The following is a 21,940-nucleotide window of genomic DNA, read 5'->3' on the forward strand; positions in this document are numbered from 1 at the left end:
TTTGGTCATGGCAGTGGCAGCCTGGAGTGGCTCCTGGCATACTTGAGTCTGTGGAGTGCAAGGTTGACTGGAGCTCCGGGGCCATTGATACTGTCCAGGGGTGAGCTGATGAGGCCCTAAAACATGGGGGGAAGGCCGAGAGGACTTGGCTGCCAGAAGCATTGTAGATTTCTGGCTTCGAGAACTTGCTGACTTATGGACATAGGAAGGTAAACCCAGATGGCTCCAAAATTGTAAGTCCAGAAGAAAGGTGGGAGGGTACAATTGCTGACTAGGTCATGGTTGCCCTGTCCCTTTGTTTCTGGCCATCGTTTCTCCTCCCTCCCCCTGCCTTTGTGGGCTGGAGGGCCTGAGCCTGCACAGCGGTCTATTTCATGATGACAATGGCCGATTATTACCCTGCAGTAAGAAGTCTCTCCATTTTATTTGGCAGCAGTAGTTAAATAAATTTAAGGAGTGATGGTGTAGTAGTATTTGTTTTGTTTGTGCTTTTTTTTTTTTTTTTTTTTTTTTTTTTTAGTGTCATTTAACTGAATGTTATTTCCAATTTCACTGATCACTTTGAGAGGCCAAAACATGCTTTGATTTGTTATTTTGTGTTTGAGCTAGTTTATTGCCTCACAGGAATGCCAAGTATTCTGTTGTCACACATCATTAAGTATCTCAAATTGTGTTACTATAATACTTAGCTGAATTACCTCCCTTATTTTGGCTTTTAAAAATCTAAAATCTGTGTGAAACACAGGATGGTGCATCTCCATTGAGGGTTGTTGAGAAGTGTGACTTTTGCTGGCATGCTTGAGAATCAGTGACATTATTTTATAGAAACACTTTGTAACTGACAGCAAAGCTAGAAGCTCCTGTAAAGGACAGAGTAGGCAACGTGTGATGCTTTGAGGGCCATAGAAGTCTCTGCATATATTTCTTTTGTGAAAACGTCAAAGTGTAAAAATCACTTCTGGTTCCCTGGCCAAGGCTCGGTCGGGGATCGTGGTTTGCAGACCCTTGACAGCAGCTTAGCTGAAAGCTGGTCTCCCATGCGGTGAGCAGGAGCCTACCTCATTGCTTCAGCCAGAAAGATGCTGCCCTCATGCTGAAATTTACTTCAAACAAACTTGAAAGCTCTGGCACCGCTGCTCATTTCCATACTGTTGCAGGCTATCTAAAATACGGAGGATGCCGTGGCGTTTTGATTTTGTTACTCCTCTTGAAGGGCTCTGAGATGGCTCATCGCGAGTTAGACATTTGCAGAAATGATCAAGCAGAGCTGCAGTCATCTTGCAGATCAAGTGACGTTTTTTCTGAAAGCTTGTTACAGGCTTAAATTTCTGATCCCGTTCCATCCACTGATCTTGTATGATTGGTTTTGTTTTGCACCCATTTGGGTCTGTGAAGCGTCTCCCCACCGTGGTAGAACTTTAGCTCTGATTTCATGCATGATTCGATATCCTTACTCCTCTTCTGTGAGGAGAAAGCGCTGTAGCTCCTGCGTGGTTTCCGGCCCCTCCCTGCACGCGGATGGATTGGGAGGTATTTGTGGTGTGTGAACTTGCTACCCCCAAAGGCTCCTTGTTGACTCCCCTGGACCAGACTCTTCCCTACTCCCATGGACTGCACTCCTCCCTCCTGGTTCATTCCCCGGACCACATTCCTCCCTCCTCCTCCCTGGCTCACTCCCCTGGACCACACACGTCCCTCCTGGTTCACTCCTTGGACCACACTCCTCCCTCCTGGTTCACTCCCTGGATCACACTCCTCCCTCCTGGTTCACTCCCTGGGTCGAACTCCTGCCTCCTGTTTCACTCGCTGGGCCGAACTCCACCCTCCTCCCTCCTGGTTCACTCTCCTGTGTCCCCACGCCTCTCTCCTGGTTCACTGCCCTGGGCCCCTACGCCTCCCTGTTGGTTCACTGTCCTGGGCCCCCATGCCTCCCTTCTTCTTCACTCCCTTGAGCCCCCACTCCTCCCTACTCCCCTGGGCCACTTTCCTCCCTCCTGGTTCACTCCCCTGGGTCCCCACTCCTCCCTCTTGGGGTCGTGTTAGTTTCTGCTGTGCTTGTGCCAGCACGATAAGGCTGAGTGGCAGCTCCAGGGCTATGGCTGCGCGCGCAGCTGTGGTGTTAGTGCAGAGAACTGTGGGGATGCAGCTGCCCTTGCTGTGATGCTTCGAGTGTCACAGTCGGTATGGGAAACTGGGTGGGATGTGGATGTCCCAGGAAGGGACAGGAGCCTCCCCTCAGCCTCTGTCAAACAGTTCTCAGCCAGGCATGGTGGCTCATGCCTGTAATCCCAGCCCTTTGGGAGGCCGGGGTGGGTGGATCACCTGAGGTCAGGAGTTGGAGACCAGCTTGACCAATGTGGTAATTTTTGACACGTTAAGGATTAAGGAAAATGACTCTCACTCGTTTGCCTTGCTTTTTAATTGATGATTGGTGTAGCCCAGTAGTCTGAACTTGTTAAGCAACCATTCTTACTGAAAGACTAATGTTTAAAAGTCTCTTCCTCTGGACACGTCTTTGGCTGCTGTAATCAAATGCAATGTAATCAAATGCAATGTAATCAGCACTGGTTAATGGCTTTCCTTGTTTGGCTAACAAATGCTCCTCAGAAACTTTGGTTTCTTGTTATTTTCATTTATAATTATGTTTTAAGCCTTCTAATTTTTCTAGCTTTCCTGCGAGTTGGGAATAACTGTGATGGGTGCTTAGTTTGGGATGTTGACGTATACTCTATGCCCAGCTACTATGCCATTGTGTGAACACTGATTTCTCACTTTCTCATGAAGACTGATTTCACCTAGTTTGGTAAATTCTATTAATTTTAAGGAAGGGAGTGGAATGCAACTGCTGTTAGGAGGCTTTTTTAAGGATCGGGGAAATGTTGCCATGATTATTACCGTTACAGAAGGAACATAAAAATACGTGCTGCCTTCAGTCATGATGAATATGTAAGTCCGCGTCTGGGACTGCAGAAAACGGCAGCCCCAAATCTTAAAATCGTGTGGATGTACCAAGCCCATCTGCAGGGCACTGTGGAGCAGCCTGCATTAGCCGAAGTTGGCCCACAAGCCCTGAGGGATGGTGTCTGAGTTATGATAAGGCTCTGACTTGGGATTTAACAGATCTCCTAATACTGTGATATTCTAAACAAAGACACGATAATGCCCAGGGAGCCCAGTGGGCACCTGTAGGCAGTGCAGGTGAGAAAAGGTTCCAAAGAAGCTTCCTGCAGCTCAGCTAGGAGGATTCTGTAAGGCAGTAGACACATCAATGTTCACATAGGAGTGTTGAGCTATATTCATTCCTTTTAAGCAGCCAGGCTTGTGTGTGTTTTTAGGGGCACTCACATAGCGCCCCTTCCACCCTCACTGCCGGTTGTGCCTGTTTGATGTTGCGGATTTCTGTGTTAAGTGTGTCCACTCTCCAAATGTATCTCTGTCTCTAGAATATTTTAGAGTAGATCATTTATTGTTTAAACGCTTGCTTTTAGTGAGGAAGAAATCTTTAAAACGGGCCATACAGACCCTGCTATAAATGTTGAACAATGGAATGTGTAATGTTTAACACGTCGTGTTTAAAGTAGAAGACAGTTTAATTTAGAAATCCTGTTGGAATGCCAACTTAAATTACCACCATCCGTATGCATATGGAAAAGAATGAGAGAGAATGTGTACAGAATTGGAATTTTGTCTATTTTGTCGAGATTCTGTAATGTATCAGGTACAAGCCTCACTTCATGATTTAAATGCATGAAGCTGAAATTACAAAACTTGACAAAAACATGCCTTTGAATAGTGAGCCTTTATCCTCCTTGAAATAGTGATTTATTCACTAAAATGTCCACCTGCAACTTTGTCAAACACATTTGTTGCATTAGTTCTCAAGTGAGCTCAGTTTTCCAGACAGGGAGATTATTATTGCTTAGTGTTTGTCCTGATGATGTTGGTGAACAGGGAAAATCCTATGATGTGGATCCTCTGTGTGTGTTACACAGCAGACGCGGCCTGCCCAACCCTCTGCCTGTAACTGGGAAGCTTGACTGTCGGGATCATTGTAGAGAACCTTGAGGAAAGCAAAACAAAAAGCCTCTGGAGTAGCCAAAGATGTAGCTGATTTCATGCAGTAAAACTTACACATTTTTCTTTAAAATGCATCCTTCGGAACCTCAGTTTGCTGATTATTTTAGAATTACTGTAGTCTGCTGACAGCAGTCGTGGGAACAGGTGCATGGCCCGGCTGGTGCAGGGGGTCTCAGAGCGGAGTCACACTGCTGACACCGAAGGAGGGGCTGGAGCCATCACGCTCGTGACTCGTGCAGATGGCCTTGGCTGACCTCCAGAAGAGAAAACGTCAGTATCCAAGGAGGAAAAAGTCTATTAATTTCATGAGTGTTTGCCTTCGCAGGGGCTACAACCCTGAGTTTGTGGCACCTGCTGTCTCTGGAATGAGGAGTCTTCCCTTCCTGGCAGACAAGCTCTAGATGGGCACAGGAGCTGTGGTTGCTGGATTGAAGAGGTTTCCTTCTTGGGGAGGTGGCCTTCGAGCCTGACATGAAGGAAGCTGTGACTGGCGGGAAAGGGCCTTGGAGACAGTGTATTTACCAGGAGGGTCAGTGACTGAGAACCATCCTGTTCCGAGTGTTGCCATTCTGGTTCTAGAGTAAACTTGGGGAGAAACAACAGCCAAAAGCCTCGAGGAATATTCTGTGATGTTGATCACGTTTGGTAGATTTGTTGCTGAGACTCTGAAATGAGAAGCCCTGGAGGTGCAGGTCTATCAGGCCGTGGGACGTGGGAGAGCTGCTGCTTCAGGGGTTGGAGTCCCCGTGCCAGAGGCTCAGTCCTGCAGAGACTTTTGCACAGTGGGCAACTGCTGCCTCTGGTTGATTGTGAGTCCCCCAGATGAATACCCATGAAAGGTACCATGTCAGTAAAGAGTCAAACTCTGTGAAGCATTTGGAGATTTATTCTGAGCCAAATGAGTTACCATGGCCCTTGATATTACCCTCAGGAGATCCTACGAACGTATTCCCGAGGTGGTCAGAGCCCAGCCTGGTTTTATAGCTTTTAGGGAGACATGAGACAATCGATCAAATAAATGTAAGATGTACATGGGTTTGGTCTGGAAAGGTGGGACAACTGGAAGCAGGGGTGTCCAGGTCATAGGTAGATTTGAAAATTTCCTGATTGACAGTTGGTTAAGAGAGTTGTCAGATAAGGGGTTGTGGAGACCAAGGCTGTGTCATGTGGAGGAAATCCTCCAGGTAGCTTCGGAGAGAATAGATTGTAAATGTTTCCCATCAGACTAAACGTCTAAGTTCTGTCTAATTCCAGAAGGGAGGTAGGGTGATGAGGCAAGTCCGACCCCCCAGCGATCATGGCCTGGACTAGTTTTTCAGATTAGCTTTGGAATGCCCTTGTCAAAAGCCGGTGCTGTTCAGATGGCCAAAGTGGCTTCGAATTCTAATGTTTTTACAACCAGAAGGTGATTGTGTTTTTTTCTGTGGATGACAGCCAGTGTGGTAATTAATATTTTGTTAGCAGATTAAGTTGGAAGTCAATGTGTTTTCATGTATGTTAATTATTAAATCATCAACAAACAGAGAAGGGCTTACTTTGAAACCAGCCTGAGACTCAAGAGACTCATCAAAGAAAACGATGGACTTGGGAGAACTGATTCACGTGTTTACTGCGCCAAGTTTCAGGCATTATGAGAAGTCTGTGCTGATACATTGTGACTTGAGAACTTAAATCTTGATGGACTCTTAAGAGTGAGGCTTTTTTCTTTTTCTTTTTCTTTTAAACGGTCAGCGTTTCTGTCTCCTGTGTTTTGTCTTCCAGCTGTGGAGCACTTTAGGTTTGTGTTCACGTGGCGTTGTTCCCTGAACCACCAGGTTTGTGGCTCCGCGGTCCTGCCCGCCTTGATCGCGTCTTCCCCGCCCCGTGGGTTTTATCCTGAGGACGGTTCTCCGCTGTGTGGAGTGGAGGATCAGTGGACAATGGCTTTACCGACTCATTTTCTATGTAGCTCCCAGTTTCTCAAAATCATAATTGTCTTGGATTCCCTGTGAACTGGGAGTCAGGCCTTGGGCACAGTGCTGGGTGGCCTTGGGTGCAGTACTGGGGAAGGAGGGAGAGATGAGAATAGGAAGGATGGGTTTGTCAGGGGAAGGACCCCTTTGCCGCATTCCTGTGTCTGTTTTAGGTTAAAGATGAATGGCCAGGTGGTGGATGTCTCCCCTGCTGTGGCTGGACCTCGCTGTGCTGAACCCTGAGCAGGGGCCCCAGCAGCTGCCTCCTGCCAGGCCGGGGCCACAGGGCTGGGCTGCTGCCTCTAGGGTGGGTTGCGAGGGCTCGTGCCAAGTTGCAAGGGTCTGCACCGCTCCTGTGTGACCTGAGGGGCATGGGGGAAGCTGGTCTGTGCTCCTTACCTGGGAGAAGTTGAGCTCACCTGGGCCAGAGCCTCTGGGGAGGTATTAAGGCAGAGGCCTGGAATTCCTGCTTTCCCCAGACAGCAAGAAAGCTCAGTGTTGCACCTGCTCTGAGATGCCCTCAGCAGCCATATATAGTTGACTTGAACATGAGGGAAGGTGCCAATTAACCCGGCTCTGTGGAGAGCTTTGAGGAGTCCAGGCCCTGGGCCCCGGGCTTTTTAATATGTTCCTTCCTGAACAAAAAAGAACAAAAGATCCCTGTGGCTGATGCTGACTGCATGGGGTAGGACATGCCGAGCTTGCGTGGGGCTTGCCCCTGAGTTTTCCTGGTGCTCCTCCCAGCTCCCACGGACACCAGCCTCTCCAGGCCGAGGCTTGTCCTGTTTAGACCCTTGTTGGTGGGGTCTGTGGTCCTGGATCGAGGGCCCAAGCACTTCTTTCATGATTATAAATGATTCACCAGAGACGCACGGCTGCCCCCAAACATCTCACGAGCATGAGATACAGCCAGTGTCGCCGCCGCAAGCTCATAATTCTAGTGGAAAGAGGAAATTTTACTTTTAATGTGCTCGTGTGACTCAGATGCAAATATTTAATTCCCGTTCAACTTTCAAGACCTTGAGAACCTCTGAGATTCCTTGAAAGCTGTTCCTTTGCCCCACGACTAACTCTCCTGTGGAAGGAGGCTGGGGTGGTCCGCGGCGTCTGGGGTCCTGCTGCGTTCTCCATGATTCCTTAGGTTTCATCATTAGTCCCAGCTCTTCAGCAGGTGGAGCTGATTGACTCTGACATTTCCATTATATTGTTCTTGTGTTGCCTCAGTTAACTTAGAATAATCAGTATTTACCAGAAATAATTGATGGCGAGATGGGAATTATTGGTGATTCCCTGACATAGGCAGCCTGTATAGATAAGTGTGTTACACGGTGTCTGATTTCTGAGATGTTGGTCCAAACCTTCTCAGCAACACACTTTGAAGGGTAGATTCCTGTGCAGGAGAAGCTGCTTTTCCCCGAGACGCGGTGGCGGCCCCTGCACTGGCATGGCAGGGTGGGCGTGTGACTGGGCAGGGCTGGACATGCTCCTGTCCGCCCCTGTGCGGGGCGCGTACCTCCGCACCACATGTGTGTCGAGGGTGCCTGCCTTTGTTCCCCCAGCTCGAACTCATAGAATTGTATACCTTCCTGACACATTCCTGCATAGAGATGATTAGATCTGGGGGCTGAATCTCAATCTCACATGCATGTAGGTAAATTATTCACGTAAATGACTTGGGTCCTCCACGTTCAGGGTCAGGAGGCGCGGGGTGGGTTTGGAGACAACTGCCTGGCCTCAGGAAGTTTCTCTCAGAGCCTGTTTCTTTCTCTAGCAAAGTAAATGATGCCTTCCTCACGGGGCTTGACACACGCTCAGTACTCAGATGCTGTCTGGTCTTTATTATAGTTAGTATTTGGGGAACAGCATGGCTGGTAAGAAAATGCGTTATCTTTACAATTTATAGAATGTCACACAAGGCAAGCGTGAAACCGGGACTCTACCCTAATCTGAAGGTGCTGGTGCTTAGTCTTCTGAAGCATTTTGTTGTAATTCTGGCGTGTGTCAGCCAAGTCATATGATGGCACCGCATGCGTGATGCCAGCTCAGTTACCTTGGAACGGGGAGCATGAGGCTGCCAGGGAGCAACCCTCCTACCTCCAGCCTTCGGCGGTTTCTCTCTCTCCTTCCCTCTGTCCCTCCCTATCCCCCACTCCTCCTTTCCACTCCTGCTCCCCTCCCTACCCCCCTCACTTACTCTACAACAGAGGTCCAGACTTTGACAAATCCCAGCTGGGCCTATTTATCACTGGGCTGGGAAACCAGAGGGAAAGGGGCCCAGTTACTACAAAAATAGAGAATTGAAATAGAATGTGAACTACTTTTGCGTATTTTTTATTTTAATCTGAATACGAAAGGCAAGTATCAGCATAAAAAGGGTGCTAACTGCGCCACACAGCTCCAAGTCTGCCTTGTCGGGGCTCCGTGGGTTCCCACGCCCTGGCCTTCTCTATGAGTGTCTGGACACGCCGTGGCTGCGAAAGGAGCATTCAGTTATGGTCCTTTGAATGTTGCAGAGTCATGTTTAATAAAAAAATCTTCACGTTTACCCACAGCCAAGTCTTGATTTAATAACAGGTACTGCAGGTCTCTGGGTGGGCCTGAGCCTCTGTTTTAGAAGCAGCCGCACCATCCGAGGGGCAGGTCCGTGTGGGCTGGCAGGCGGCCTGGTCCTTGGAGCACAGGGTGGACCTGACCCAGTCCTGGCAGTGGGGGGCCTTGCAGTTCTAGAATGTAGTGATGCAACCTGTGGCATAAATAAAAAGCCTCATGTGCCCCCATGAGAAGCTGGGGCTTCCCCTCAGTACTGTGGTGTGCTGTGTTTGTGATCGTGCAGATGTAAAAGGGTGAGGGAGATGTCTAAAAACTAGGCTCCCAAAGACAGCCCTTCATGTCGGGTGCTTTCATGTGTGTATGTACACCTGTTTGACGAGTGTACACCTTCACGCGTGCACCTGTTTCACGCATGCACACCTGTTTGTGCATGTGCCTGTTTCACACTTGTGCCTGTTTCGCGTGTGTGTGTGCCTGGGCATTCCCCTTGTATTGCGTCATACGTTGTATTTTACAGATTGTTTTTTTTCAGTTTGTATCGTGAGCTTGTAACGACGTCGTGAAGAAAAGAGGGGATCCTGGCAGCCTTTGGCTCTGAGAAACGTGATGTCACGGGAACAGATGAGACAGCCCGGGTGAGGCCGGCAGAGGCCATCGTGGCCTGGGAGTCCGTGCACATCCACTGTCTGTCGCTGTGTGACAAGTGACCACAAAACTAGGGGCTTAAGGCAAAGTACACGTACGACTGTACAGCTTCTTCAGGTTGCAAATTCAGGGCAGCCTTGCTGAGCGGCTCTGGCCCAGTCCCCCGGGTCACCGTGAAGATGCTGTCCAGGGCTGCAGCCATCTGTAGGCTCAGCTGGGCTGGAGGTTCTGCTCCAGGATGCTGTGCTGACGTGTCTGCGGGCAGAGGCCTGGTCCTCCACACCTGGTCCCTCCCTGGGGCTGCCAAGTGCATTCCTGCCCAGGGCCGCTCCTTTCCCCAGAGACGTAGCAGTGCTGGTCTTATGCCCAGCGTCAAGGTGGCCGGGTCAGGAGCAAAGACTTGTTTCCCCTACTCGGCGGCTACTCCTGCAGGGCTGGGAGACAGTGGAGGTCGCGCAGGAAGGTGTTCGCTGAAGACCGTGCTCTGTGACTTGACGGGTGTTCCTCCCAGGAGGGTGAAATGGAGACTGGACGCTGGGAGCGGCATCCTGCGTGACCCCACGTGTAGTGGGCTCACAGCAGAGCTAAGTCCTTCCTTTACAGATACTTTTCAGAGTTTGCCCGTCTTTAGATTCTCTGATTAACATGTCTGAGGAGGGTCCCAGGAGTCTGCCACCTGCCAGGCCAAGGAGGTTCCCTACATGTAGCTGGTACCCTGACACCCTGAGAAATGTGACTCGAGAGGATCATCTGAGTTTCCTAAATGAGTCACCTGCCTTCTCTTCCCTTTGCTTTTATGCCTCCCCCAGGGTGGGTCAGTCCTGTCAGCCGCAGCGATACCTGCATGCTGGGGTTCCAAGGAGATTGGGGGTGTGTCGGGTCCCCCAGGGAGATTCGGTGACTGAGGATGCTGTCATAGCAGCCAACATGTCCCTATCGTTTTCACTTTTAATGAAGTTCAGTTACTAGGTTTTCTGAGGCACAATGATGTCCTTGTGAAAAATTGGTGATCAGGGAAGCAAGCAAGTGTGGGAAAATGATCCTGCCCTTAAATCTAAAAAATGATGAAACAGCAAAGAGCCCTGAAGAGCCCATGAACCTCCTCATGGGGCAGTGAGGAGACACCTCAGTAATGGCTTAAAAAAAAATGAGATCATACTGAAGAAAAAGTACACTAAATTTTGGGTCTCCTATGGGTAAAGAGATTGTGGTTTACATTTTGGAGGCATGCATTTATATACTTATTTATTTTTCTTTGCTGGATTTAGAATTAGTTGAAATAATTGTGTTTTTTAAATTTAAAAAAATGGGGTATACGAAGTCTAATCTCTTTGTGACATTTCTGTACTGTGAGACTCCACATACAAAAGTGAAGCCCAGACTGTCTGTCTCTAATGAGCCAGAGAGAGGTGGTCATCTCCTGCAGGCCGGTCTGGTCTCCAGGCATCTGGCCATCCTCCCAGTCTTGGGCACACCTGCATCACTGGTGCTTCCTGCCAGACTGTGACTCTGCCCAGGTTTCAGGAGCACCCGGAACTGTTTTCCTAGGGCCTCCTGCTTTGTCCTGGCTCCTGGAAGCACAGGCTTTTGATGAAGGACTCTCCCCACTGCTAGGTAAATTGGTGATTGCCCCACAGTCTGTGTTTCTTGCATGGGGCGCAGAGCGTCTGGGCGTGGTGTCGTGGCCCTGGAGCCAGCTCTAGGACTGCCCGGCGGCCTTGCCTCCGCCCCTCATCTGGGAACAGGGCGGTGGGGAGGAGAAGGAAAGCAGGGTCTTGCCCCTTCTGCGTCTCGAGAACACGGGAACACATCGTCCCATTGCCTCGCACCATTCACAGCCCAGGCTTGTGTGAAGTATTATTTTATAACCTCCCCTGACAATGATGTATTTTATATAAGCAGCACATAAAGTGGTAATTTAATACCCTATCGAGGAGGATTAAACAATAAGGAGCAGATATCGCTGTAGAAAAGTTACTTTATCCGGGAAACATTTATCTACTGCAGGTGGATGTGAACCATGGCTTCCTCCTCGGTGGCTCCTGACGAGCCTATGAGATTCTGTCCTGTTCGCCACTGTTAGTTATAAGCTACACCTTTCCTTCTATGATGTTAGTTACAAGCTCTACCTTTCCTTCTATGATGTTAGTTATAAGCTCTACCTTTCCTTCTATGATGTTTATTTCTTGCCTGTTCACCACTGTTACAGTTAAAAGCTATACTTTTCCTTCTGCGATGTGTATTTCTTCCCTATTCACCACTGTTAGTTACAAGCTATACCTTTTCTTCTGTGCTGTATATTTCTTGAAGGCATGGACTAAATCCTAATTCCACAGTATTTGATGAACACGCTCAAGAGATACTTGTTTGAATGAATGGATTAATGGAAAATAGAAGTGGTGACTTCACTTTTAATTCATTATGTCAAACTTTGTTTACATGGAAAATTTTATGGTCCTTTGGATAAACAGGGCCTCTGTGCAGGGTTGTTAGAGATTGTGAGAGTGCCTCAAATGGCTCTGTGGCTCTAGGCCCACAAAGGTCTTTCAGGGACTTGGTGGCGGCACCTGTGTTGAAAACTGAGTTCTGCAAATCCATTCGAGTGACCTGCCAGCACACACAATCCTACTTCCCAATTGATTTCTGCACAGAGGCTTCTCCTGAATGCCCCAGGTGAACGTGGGTTTAGCCAGCACTGCTGGGCTTCCACAGCAAGCCAGGGTGCTGCAGGGATGAGAGAGAAGAGGGGCAGGACCAGGATCTTCTTGGGACCCAGTCCCCGTGTGGGGACGCTGCCTGGCCTGGCTCTTCTGTGGGAGGTCAGGGAAATGATGGCATGGAGGGACTGTTGGCATGAGCTGCTTGCTCAAACATAGATCCCAGTTCTGTGTGAGAGGCAAAATAGAAATTTATGTGGATATCATCAGTAACATAGCAAATATGGGCTTCTTCCCTAGGGTGGCTGTGACCCTCTTGCTCATCTGCTGAGCAAAGGCCAGGCCCGGCCTTCTGGGCCTCCACAGTGAGCTTTTCCCAAGCTCTGTCCACTCCGTGGAGATGGCCAGAGCCAGGGCAGACAATGGGGTGTTTGCCACTTTTTGTTTTTCTTTTTCGAGACGGAGTCTTGCTCTGTTGCCCAGGCTGGAGTACAGTGGTGTGATCTCGGCTCAGTGCAAGCTCCGCCTCCCAGGTCACGCCATTCTCCTGCCTCACCCTCTCGAGTAGCTGGGACCACAGGTGTCTGCCACCACACCAGGCTAGGTTTTTGCGTTTTTAGTAGAGACGAGGCTTCACCGTTTTAGCCAGGATGGTCTCGATCTCCTGACCTTGTGATCCACCCGCCTCGGCCTGCCAAAGTGCTGGGATTACAGGCATGAGCCACCACACCCGGCCAGGTATTTGTCGGTTTTTGAAAGCTACATTTAAAGAATGAAATAGACTGAACAGAATTACTTCCTTTTGAATGTTTAATACTTAATCTACCAGAACACTTAAATACAGTTAATGTATTCAAATAATAAGAAAGAACTTTCCCTCCATTTCCAAAGCAAAAGTATAAACAATCTTTTACTTGGCAGGGATTTCACTATGTTTCTTAAAAGCCGGCAAGCACTTTTCCTGAAATAGACCCGTCTCTTCCTCTGCATAGATCCTATGAACATTTTAGCTACATTTCTGCTATATCTTGATGTGTGATAGATTATAGAAAATTCCTTGCTACTGGAACTTCACGATGCTTTCCTTTTAAACATCAAATAGAAAGTATGGATAGTAAATCTCAGATTAGTTGCCATTCTTGGTCTTGGTAGAGCTGCCACCAACAGCCTCTGTCAATTACAACAGAGTGTGTCTCCCCAGCAACTAGGTTTAGATTGCAGACCAAGCCAGGATCACCCAGGATTCAATGCAACGTCTTCCAAAGCTGTAGCCACTGCTCCTGGAAAAGATTTGAGAAGCCCTCCCTTTGATGCCTGTGCATGGCTGTTCTCAGATCACAGCAGCTGCAGCAGCATCTCGGAGGATGCCGGCAGGGGTGTCCTGGGTACTGACTCCACGGCAGGGGCCTGCAGTATCTGAATGAAATGGCCGTGACACTGTGCACCCTAGAGGAATCCACAGCCACGTTTCAAAGGTGCAGTGGCCCGAGGTGAACCCCAGAGCACTGAGGAGCCTGGAGTTGACCTGTCACAACTCCATTGAGAGAACTGACTGAATTCCGAACCTGTGCGGGCAAAAGATGGCTATTTGCGCTTGGCTCCTTCCCAGGACAGGGCAAGGGAGGTTGTCTGTACAGCTAGTGGGAGCTTGACTCTGTTCACACTCGGGGCTGAGTCACGCTCCTTTCTGTGAGCCCAGGGAAGATAGACATGCCTAGCTTTCCTGGAAGAGGGCCCTGATGAGTCGAAGCTGAGCTTCAAGATGTTCGGTGTTGTGGTGTGCGTGGCGGGTTCCGAGTCGGTGTGTGCTGAGTGGGGACCCGGCTGCTGCTGTCGCTATTGGGCTCAGCAGACGCTGCGGGGGAAGTGGCTCCTGTGGTACTTGGTTTTCTCCTCACAGTGGTGGGTTTCCCTGCGGTGAAGGTGTTGGTGCTGTGACAGGCAGCCTGGCAGGAGGAAAGGTGCTCGTGGGGTTGTGCCCCGAGGTCCCCTTCCACTTGAGGAGTAGGAAGTGGGTTTGGGACCCTGCTTCCCGCTGCGCTCCCTTGCTAGGTTCTTGGCCTCGGGGACCGGGAGAAGCTGAGTACAGGCCTGAAACCTGGACCCCTGCCACAGCCTCCGCGGCACTTGTGGTGGTATGCGGGACATGGCCCTTGGAACTCCAAGCCCTACCCTGGCATGCCCGCCCACTGGGGCGTCTCGGGCACCTGCTGTGTGCTAGGCTCCGTGGTGGGGTGGGCGGTAGCAAGGGCTGTGGGGTAGAGTGGACACGGTACGCGGATGATGAGAAGCGTCAGGGAGGCAGTGAGAGCACAGCTGAGACCTGCAAGGAGGGGACTGGCTGTGGGTGTTGGGGCTCAGGGAGCTGCCTCTACCCAGAGCCACAGTGGCCAGTGAGGGCAGAGCAGGGGACCGAGGCCCAGGGAAGCCGTGTGTATGGTTCGCATCAGGTGTGCGGGTCTGCCGGGCTGTGCGGCCCTTCTCAGTCCTGGCTGGGCCTGGGGTCCCAGAGGGAACGGAGGGTCTTTGCATCTCCCTCCTCTTGCTTCCCTGCTGCTTCCTGGTCAAGGGATGCTTCTTTATTGCAACTCTGGCAGTTATTGTGCATACTAAGAGGAGTTTCACAAAATCATAGGGGGAGAGGCGGACTAGGGATTCATTTTTTTTTCTCCCCCTGATTTTATACGGAGGCTTCTACTATCCCTTAGTGTGGAGGCAGAGTGCAGATGCTCTACAGTTCTCTGTCCAGGAAGAGAAGAGCTGCTGGGAAGCCACAGAGCTGATCATTGCAATAGCTCTGACATTTTAAAGTGGGAAAATGCTGATGTCTATAATAATCAGAGTAAAACTTCAGTAGCTTCAACATAAAGATTCTGAGATGATCTTAGAGCCATTTCGTCCCTAGATCCTTCTACAGTGTGGAGTGTGACATCTCTACCAGCCGCTGGTCAGTGGCCGCCTGGGGGTAACTGAATGCTTGAAGTGTAAATGAGAACTTCTAATTTTATTTAATTTTAGTCAAATTTAAATAGCTATATGGGCCGGGCACCGTGGCTCATGCGTGTGTTCCCAGCAGTTTGGGAGGTCGAGGCGGGTGGATCATGTGAATTCAGGTGTTCAAGACCAGCCTGACCAACAAGGTGAAATCCCATCTGTACTTAAAAATATAAAAAATGAGTTGGGCGTGGTGACAGGCGCCTGTAATCCCAGCTACTCGGGAGGCCGAGGCAGAAGAATCACTTGAACTCGAGAGGCAGAGGTTGCAGCAAGCCGAGATCGAGCCACTGCACTCCAGCCTGGGTGACAGAGGGAGACTCTGTCTTAAGAAAAAAAAAAGATTTTAAAAAACCCTACATGCCCCTAGTTGCCTCTGTAGGAGACGGCATGGTTCCAGAAGGTAGACTTTGTGTTGAGGACTCTGCAGCGTCAGGCTGGAGACAGTCTCCCTTCCTAGCAGCGTGGGCCGCTGGGTCCTCTACCAGAAGGGATGGTGGCGTCTCTGGGAGGTATTTGTGGACTCAGATCTGTGTGGATTAGTGACTTGTGTTACTCACAGATACTTAATTTTATGGGTAAATGAATACCTGGACTGGCTGCAACTTCAGGGCGAGATTCGGGAGTAGGGAGTGAAAAGTGACGACGGAACCCTGGGCTTGTCCTGCCATCCCCAGGAACCGGTCGGGGTGCCTTCTCGTCTGAAGTCCCAGCACGTGGTCAGGGTACCCCTCCCCTCTGAACCCCCCCGGAAGTGATCGGGGCACCAATCCCCTCTGAAGCCCCAGCACCTGGTCGGGGCACCCCTCCCTTCTGAATCCCCCAGCACATGGTCGGGGAGCCCCTCCCTTCTGAATCCCCCAGTACCTGGTCGGGGCGCCCCTCCCTTCTAAAGCCCCCAGACCTTCCTGGCCTGCGGTGCTGCTTCTCCAAATTCTGCCCTTGGCTGTTTTCTAGGAATCACCTGTACCCGAACAGGCTGCGTGTGTCACTTCTTGTCGGATCTGGGTCGACGGTGAAGCTCATTTATCTTGTCTTCCTCCTCACGTGCCATATCTCACCTGTTGTCTGTCTGAGTTTGTGTGAGTGCGTGTTGTGCGTTCTCAGGCTGTGCTTGGTGCTTAGGTGACAAGAACGTCTTAGAGCAAGGGACTGCCTGCTCCAAAGGACGCTGTGAATGAATGGAGACACGGTTTACTTGTGGGGTTTAAATTTCCTTGGTGTTGGAGGCAATTAGGGGGAAACAAGGTCTAAAAAAGCCCCTGGGGATGAGGAAGGCAATAATGAAAGAAATTACTCTATACACACTTAGCAGTTGGTTTAATTTGTAGGTGAATTTTGCATTTTGAGAACTACTAAAGCTATTGTTTGTAGGGATTCCTTGATGAGCTTCTTGTTTTCTGTCAAGTAGAAAGTAAAGTGGATCGGTTTTGCCTTTAATTCTGACTGACTAGAATCTACTTCCTTTTTCCCCCCCATTCACGTTAGGGTGGGGATTGGACTAGAAGAGCTGTAGGATCTCTTTATTTCTGATCTTAAATGAATTTTTTCTTTAATTAGTTTTTTTGTTTGTTTTGTTTTGTTTTGTTTTGTTTTCGGTGAGCTATTACTTTTTCCTTCAATGCACTGTTCTTTGGTTTGGAAAACGGGCTCTATTTGTACCGTGCTTTAAATGTACACAATGGTTCTAAATTGCTACTTTTCGTTAAAGTTAGATACAACATCTTAATTGAAATGTCATCCATAATTGAGGCACAGTCTGAGGCCTGGAGACCCCTCTTGTCACTTCCTTCCAGCCGTGTCTCCTTCTCTGGCCACGTTGCCCCTGGCCACATCTCCTCCCCCCACCACGCCGTGTCATCCCCCCACCACGTCACCTCTGGTCACATCAACTCCCTCCCGGCCACATCACCTCTGGCCTCACTGCCTGCCTCCCTCTCTCCCTGGTAGCCTCTGTGACTCCTGCTGTCTACCCTCCCGTGGGTCTGTTCAAGGCTCCTTCCCCGTTTTCCACTCCTGAGTGGGTCTCAGGGCCTGGATGTTTCACAGGATGCAAGTTTCTTCCCTTCCAGCCGCGGGTCTCTGAGCGACAAGTCCAGAGAGGGCACTAAGCTCTCCTTACCCACCTCGAGGTCCCGAGCCCTGACCGCCGACCACCAGGGCTTTTCTGCAGGGTGTGGGGCAGACTCATGCGTGAATTGGACAAAAAAGGTGCTTCTAGGAATCCTTGTTTTAAGTGCACTGGAGCAGAGATGGGGAGAGGGGACCACCGGGTTTGCTCAGAATTGGGCCCTGCTCACAGCCAATGAGGCAACATAAGCACCTCCTAAATGAAGCATTCCACACACTGATTTTACACATGACGGTTGTGATGGCTGGAAAAGGCTTCACACAACGAGTGAGTTTGAGCTGCATTTGAAGGAAGAACAGGTCCCTGTAGGTGGAAATGAAAGATAAGGGTGACCCAAGCCATCAGCAGCAGCGGGGGTGGGGTGGTACAGACTCCCCATGGATGGTGGGCATGGCTGAAATGCAGGAGAGGGCAGGGGTGCGAAGGAACAGCAGGGCGGCAGTAAAATTCCCCTGCAGAGAGGGGACGTGACTGAGATATTACCACATGTATACAACTGAGAGATGATCTGAGGATGATTTCTGGGAGCCTATGGGAAGAGCACGTGGTCATCATCAGTTCCCGGGATCTCTTTTTATGAAGTGAAAACAGTCATGCCTCTGCCTATCTTGTGAGCTGTTAAGATCAAATCAGATAATCTTCAGCAAGCCTTGTAAATGCTAAAGGTTATGACAGACTGTTCCAGCCCGCTTGTCTCCACCCTCCTTTCCTATTCGGTAACGTGAACCCTGCTGGGTACCTCACTATCTGCCTGGCTTCCTCCTCCATAACGTGAGCCTTGAGTACTTGCTGGGTACCTCGCTGTGCACCTTCCTTCCTCAGTAACGTGAGCCCTGAGTATTTGCTGGATACCTCGCTGCCTGCCATACAGCTGGCTGTAGAATTGTCAAACGCACTTGACTGGCACATAAACAGAAGTGCTCGCCAGGCCTTGGAAGGGCTTTCTGACATGTGGGTGCCTTCTGTTCCCTGTTAGGCTGGAGCTGCAGGAGCCCTCCTAGACCAGACAGAGGACCAAGGCTGGGGCCTCGGGGTGGGGGCTGGGGGATCTCCCTGGGTGTATTGTGTGGGTGAGAGCAAACTTCAGTCCCGCTGTGGCATTGGGATTCAGGGTTCCTTCTGGAATGTTCTGAGTGAGAAACAGGAAGTGTGCACAGGTGCGTCTTCTGCGGATTTTATGGTTATCTCTTGGGAGAGCACTGGTGCCTCTGAACTATGAACCTGCAGAACCACTTCTTCCACTAACGGCCGCCTTTATATAAAGAATGACTTACAAAAGATGCCACTTCAGATGGAGGTATTTGCAGGTGTGGCCTGAAAAATGAACAAAATGACTTTCATCTCAAGGAAAGTACCTTACATTATTCCCAATGATAGACATTTGAGCTTTCCAGCGAATATTAAAATATAAAAATCTTGTGTCTACCACTTTCTCATGTGATTAATGATATTGATGCGGTTTGGTTTGGTTTGGTTTGGTTTGGTTTGGTTTTTTACATATAACGAAATGTGGAAGCTGCTCATAACTCTGAATTAGTGTTATCTAACCAATGTGTGATTACAAAATCGTGTGCTGGTAAAAGCCATTCAAGTGCAAGACGGACCAGTTGACTTAGAAGGAATTGGGGCAGAAAGGTCCAACGAGCAGAGCACAGACTGTGTTGCAGACAGCCTGTACGGAAGTGCCACTTGTTACATTTGGCAGCAGAGAATAACTAAAGTGATCTGAAAACACAGTGAAAATACCGCTTCCTAATTGTATATCAGTATGGGGTTGGACTTTCTTCATAAACTTCAGTCATGGTTCTACAGCCCACTGAACGCAGATGCAGGCATGAGAACCCTGCTGTCTGAGGTGCAGAGATGTTAGGTGTTTTCACAGCACCACAAACTGTTGCCACGCTGCTGCTTATTTTGGAAAATGGTTTCTTCTTTAAGACTGTGTTAAGATGTAATGACTTTATCCTTGTAAAATAAACTAAATTGTTACTTTTTTTTTTTTTTTTTTGAGACGGAGTCTTGCTCTGCCACGCAGGCCGGAGTGCGGTGGTGTGACCTCAGCTCACTTCAACCTCTGCCTCCTGAGTTCAAACGATTCTCCTGCCTCAGCCTCCCTAGTAGCTGGTACTACAGGTGTTCGGCACCATGCCAGGCTAATTTTTGTATTTTTAGTAGAGACGGGGTTTCACCATGTTGGCCAGGCCGGTCTCGAACTCCTGACCTCAAGTGATCCACCTGCCTCTGCCTCCCAAAGTGCTGGGATTACAGGCATGAGCAGCCACCACTCCCGGCTTGATGAGAAAGCTTTTTTGTGCTCTTTAATAAAGTGCAAAGGGTTCCTGAGACCCAAAAGTTTGAAAACCACTGGCTTAAACTGACAAAATTGTCCACGATTCTTCAGTGTATCTTCTAATCTGTTGATGGAGAAAGGACGGTAAGGGATGCTTTACTTTTTGCCTTTCACAACTCAGTGGTGCCGGGACAACTTGGGTATCCACATGGAAAAGGATGGACTGGACCCTTCCTCACCGTACAAGCAAAGCTCAACATGAATCCAACGTAAGGAGCTGACTGAGACCCATTCTGTCAGTCTGCTGGGTACCATAACGGACACCACAGACCGTGCGACTTAGACAATAGCATCTTATTTCCTTTTTCCTGGAGACTGGAAGCCTGGGATCAAGGTGGGGGCAAGGTTGGATTCTCTGGGGCCTCACCCCATGCTGTGTAGATGGCGTCTTCTCTGCGTCTTCACAGGTTTCTCTTATGTGCATGGAGCACTAAGGACTGTGTCTAAATTATCTTAAAAGAACACCAGTCATACTGGATCAGGCCCTACTCTTAAGATCTTATGGGACCTAAATTACCAAGCTAAGGCCCTGTATCTAAATACAGTGACATTTTAAGTTTCTGGGGTTGTGACTTTAACATGGAATCTTGGGGGGCGGGGAATGGGACAGTTCAGCCCATGACACCTTCAGGGGAGAATCCTCGAGAAACTGTTAGGTTGGATTAGGCAATGTTTCCTTGGCTGAGGCGTCTAAAGCTATAACAAGCAACTGAAGGGAAAAAGACGGTATCAAAATTAAAAATGTTCATTTCAGAGGATACTATTAAAGTAAAAAGACAACCCACAGAACAGGATACATTATCACGATAAGGACCTGATATCAAGAATATATTTTAAAGCTCTTAATAAAAATCCAATTTAAAAATGGAAAAAGGATTTGAATAGACATTCTCCAGAGAAAGACATATAAATGCCTTAAAAAGCACGTGAGATGTTTAGCAGAATTCGTCATCTTAGAAATGGAAATCAAAACCACTGAGATACCACTTCACAACCACTGGATGGGTAAAATCCCAGTATTGGACAGTGACTTGGTGGTGAATTTGGGAAAACTGAAATCTTGATATATTGCTAGTGGGAAGGGAAGTAAAATGGTACAGTTGATTTGGAAAAGTCTGGCAGTTCCTCAGAAAAGTTATGCATGAAATCACCATACGACCCAGGAATTTCACTCCTAGGCATATGCCCAAGAAAATTGAAAACATTTTTACAAACAAAAAAAAAAATCTTATGCAAGAATCTTCAGAGCAGCATTATTTGTAGTAGTAGAAACAGTCCAGGTGTCTGTCAACAGGTCACTCACTGTGAGATTCCACTCACCTTGGACGTGAAAGATGTCAGCACCGAAGGTCACGCCAAAGGTCATGCACTGTACGATTCTTCTCACAACAGATGTCCAGAATGGGCAAATCCAGAGAAACGGAAGTCGGCTGGCGATTGCCAGGTGCTGGCGGAAGGAAGGAGCAGGTGCTGACTCTTAATGGGTTCAAGGTTTCTTTGGCCCATGGTGAAAAAGTCCCAGAATTACATACTAGTGGTTGATGTGCAGCTTTGAGAATGTGCTAAAAAGACTGAATTGTATCCTTTAATATTGGGGCTTTTATGGTTTGTAAATTCCTTTCAATTTAAAAAGGAACTCAAGAACTTCTTTGGTGTTGATATTTAGATGGTGAAAGAGACAGTATCCAAAACAAGTTACTATGTAACTCACGTCGACAGAGTTAAACTTCATATTCTGAGGATCTTAAAGGAAGTGTGTGAGCCTAGGAGACACAACGATCCTACACTAGATGTTACACCCCATCTTACTGATTTCTATCTCTCATAACCATATTCAGGGAAAACCGACATGTAAACGTGAGCTACATGCTATGCAGAGGCACACTCCTCTTACCCGGATGATCTTTAGTGGCACAGTAAGAGATGAGGTCATAGCAACGTTAGTTTAGTTAAATTTCTATGGCAACAGAAATTTGGCACATCTGATGAGTTAGATCTCTCTGCACAGCTCCTAATGGGGTTGCCCATTTCTGTCTGGTGTCTGTGTATATTCTTGCTGTGGAAATAAGTGATAGCACCTGCACAAACACTTGCCCGGAAACGTGCACGAAGCTGGTGAAGGCAGAGGACAGGCAACAGGGAAGCATGGCTCAGCCCTGGCAAAGAAGACCGTTATTCCGAACGCAGAAGATTCAGGAACACAGTCGTTGGGAAGACTGGTGATGTCCGTGGATCTCACTGCTGTTGTGTTGTATCTGTGCAGCGAGTTACCGGAGCTGTCAGAACCGCACGTGTTGGTATTGGTATCATCACTCAATGCTTCTGACTTTTCCTGGTGCTGAGGATGACTGCATGTGGCGGAAGCAAAGTACTGACCTAGCACAGATCATCAGATCCCAGTTCTTTTTTATGAAGGGGGGCAGGATTAGAACCATCCCCCCACACTCCCCAATCCTATAAGAACTGGGATCTGATGATCTGTGCTGTTGAGAGAGGCAGGGTTAGAACGCCCCACTCCCCAATCCCATTGTTGAAAATAATAGTTGGCTTGGGAGGGTTTTTTCTCCTAAGGTTGAAGCTGTGC

General features: G+C 48.8%; 1 protein-coding gene across 22 annotated transcripts in view; it reads left to right on the forward strand.

Moving 5' to 3' along the window:
• The window catches only part of LOC139355527 (disco-interacting protein 2 homolog C-like), a 229,331-nt gene that overhangs the window by 109,109 nt on the left and 98,282 nt on the right, over positions 1 to 21,940 (forward strand). For 4 of the 22 annotated variants that reach the window (XM_071067336.1, XM_071067356.1, XM_071067364.1 and 1 more), the window contains exon 1: positions 1,962 to 5,768. The exons of 14 other annotated variants lie outside the window; for them this stretch is intronic. The gene's annotated coding sequence lies outside the window, so the exon portion shown is untranslated. 4 more of the 22 variants (XM_071067339.1, XM_071067365.1, XM_071067372.1 and 1 more) reach the window with 2 other exon arrangements.

Source organism: Macaca nemestrina, chromosome 7 (assembly GCF_043159975.1).
Source record: "Macaca nemestrina isolate mMacNem1 chromosome 7, mMacNem.hap1, whole genome shotgun sequence".
In the NCBI taxonomy this organism is placed as follows: domain Eukaryota; kingdom Metazoa; phylum Chordata; class Mammalia; order Primates; family Cercopithecidae; genus Macaca; species Macaca nemestrina.